This window comes from Macaca nemestrina, chromosome 13, assembly GCF_043159975.1.
Source record: "Macaca nemestrina isolate mMacNem1 chromosome 13, mMacNem.hap1, whole genome shotgun sequence".
Taxonomy (NCBI): domain Eukaryota; kingdom Metazoa; phylum Chordata; class Mammalia; order Primates; family Cercopithecidae; genus Macaca; species Macaca nemestrina.
Genome location: NC_092137.1, coordinates 87,621,673 through 87,624,690, shown reverse-complemented (window position 1 = coordinate 87,624,690; position 3,018 = coordinate 87,621,673).

Genomic DNA, 3,018 nt, shown 5'->3' with positions numbered 1-3,018 from the left:
GAAGGCTAGCAAACAGCTCCACGAAATACAGCTGTAACTCAGTGAGTGGAAGTCACACATCACAAACCAGTTTCTCAGAAAACTTCTTTCCAGTGTTTATCTGAGGATACTTTCTTTTTCACCATGGCCCTCTAAGGGCTTCCAAATATCACTTTGCAAATTCCACAAGAACAGTCTTAGAAAACGGCTTCCAGAGGGGAAAGCTGTAACTCTGTGAGATGAATTCACAGAACACAAAGGAGTTTCTCAGATAGCTACTTTCCAGTTTTTACCTGAGCATATTTTCATTTCCCCATAGCCCTCCATGAGCTTCCTAATATCACTTTGAAAATTCCACAAGAACAGTTTAAGCGAAAGGCTTCTTGAAGGAAAGCTGTAACTCTGTCAGATGAATTCACAGATCACAAAGAAGTTTCTCAGAATGACTCTTTCTTATTTCTCTCGGAGGATATTTCCTTTGGCCTTATAGTCTTCCAAGGGATCCGAAATATCAGTTCTCAGATTCCACAGAAATAAGGCTACCAAACAGCTACAGGAAATACAGCTCTGACTCTGTGAGTGGAAGTCACACATCACAAAGCAGTTTCTCAGAAAGCTTCTTTCCAGTTTTTATCTGAGGATATTATCTTTATCACCATAGTCCTCTATTGGCTTCCAAATATCACTTTGAAAATTCCACAAGGACACACCTAGCGAACGGCTTCTTGAGGGAAAATCTGTAACTCTGTGAGAAGAATTCACAGATCACAAAGAAGTTTCTCAGAAAGCTATTACCTCCTTTCTATCAGCGAATATTTCCTTTGGCCTGGAGTCTTCCAAGCGATGCGAAATATCACTTCTCAGATTCCAAAGTAATAAGGCTAGCAAACAGCACCAAGAAATACAGCGGTAACTCAGTGAGTTGAAGTCACACATCACAAACCAGTTTCTCAGAAACTTTCATTCCAGTTTTTATCTGAAGATATTATCTTTTTCCCCATATCCCGGCAAGGGCTGCCAAATGTCACTAAGCAAATTCCAGAAAAATAGTGTTAGCAAACGGCTTCTGGAGGGGAAAACTGTAACTCTGTCTGATGAATTCACAGATCACAACGAAGTTTCTCAAAAAACTTCTTGCTCATTTCTCTCGGAGGATATTTGCTTTGGCCCTATAGATTTCCAAGGAATCCCAAATAAGTGTTCTCAGATTCCACAGAAATAAGGCTAGCATATATCTCCACGATATACAGCTGTAACTCAGTGAGTGGAAGTCACACATCACAAAGCAGTTTCTCGGAAAGCTTCCTTATAGTTTTTATCTGAGGATATTTTCTTTTTCACCATAGCCCTCTATGAGATTCCAAACATAATTTGGCAAAGTCCACAAGAACAGTCTTAGCGAACGGCTTCTTTAGGGGAAAGCTGTAACTCTGTGAGATGAATTTACAAAACACAAAGCAGTTTCTCAGAAAGCTTCTTTCCAATTTTTATCTGAGAATATTTTCTTTTTTCCATTATCCCTCCATGGGCTCCCAAAAATCACTTTGCAGATTCCACAAGAACAGTCTTAGCGAAAGGCTTCTTGAGGGGAAAGCTGTAACTCTGTCAGATGAATTCACAGATCACAAAGAAGTGTCTCAGTTAGTTTCTTTCTCATTTCTCATGGAGAATATTTCTTTGGCCCTGTAGTCTTCGATGGGATCCGAAATATAACTTCTCAGATTCCACAGAAATAAGGCTAGCAAACAGCTCCACGAAATAGAGCTGTAACTGAGTGACTAGAAGTCACACACCACAAACCAGTTTCTTAGAAAGCTTCTTTTCAGTGTTTATCTGACCATATTTTCTTTTTCCCCATAGCGCTCCATGGGCTTCCAAATATCACTTTCCAAATAACACAACAACAGTCTTAGCGAACGGCTTCTTGACGGGAAAGCTGTAACTCTGTGAGATGAATTCACAGAACACAAAGCAGTTTCTCAGGTAGCTTCTTTCCAGTTTGTATTTGAGGATATTTTCTTTCTTCCCTAGCTTTCCATGGGCTTCCAAATATCACTTCGCAAATTCCACAAGAACAGTCTTAGCGAAGACTTCTTGAAGAGAAAGCTGTAACACTGTGAGATGAATTCACAGATCACAAATAAGTTTCTCAGAAAGCTTCCTTCTCATTTCTCTCGGAGGATATTTCCTTTGGCCCTATAGTCTTCCAAGGGATACGAAATATCAGTTCTCAGATTCCACAGATAAAAGACTAGCAAACAGCTCCACAAAATACAGCTTTAACTCAGTGAGTGGAAGTCACACATCACAAGCAGTTCCTCAGAAAACTTCTTTCCAGTGTTTATCTGAGGATATTTTCTTTTTCACCATGGCCCTCTAAGGGCTTCCAAATATCACTTTGCACATTCCACAAAAACAGTCTTAGCGAACAGCTTCCAGAGGGGAAAGCTGTAACTCTGTGAGATGAATTCACAGAACACAAAGGAGTTTCTCAGATACCTACTTTCCAGTTTTTATCTGAGGATATTTACTTTTTCACCATAGCCCTACATGAGCTTCCTAATATCACTTTGCAAATTCCATAAGAACAGTCTAAGCGAAAGGCTTCTTGAAGGAAAGCTGTAACTCTGTCAGATGAATTCACCGATCACAAAGAAGTTTCTCAGAAAGCTTCCTTCCCATTTCTCTCGGAGGATATTTCCTTTGGCTCTAAAATCTTCCAAGGTATGTGAAATATCAGTTCTCAGATTCCACAGAAATAAGGCTAGCAAAGAGAACCACGAAATACAGCTGCAACTCAGTGAGTGGAAGTCACACATCACAAACCAGTTTCTCAGAAAACTTCTTTCCCGTTTTTACCTGAGGATATTTTCTTTTTCCCCATAGCCCTCTATGGGCTTCGCAATATCGATTGGCCAAGTCCACAAGAACAGTCTCAGCGAACGGCTTCTTTAGGGGAAAGCTCTAACTCTGTGAGATGAATTCACAAAACACAAAGCTGTTTCTCAGAAAGCTTCTTTCCACTTTTTTTCTGAGGAT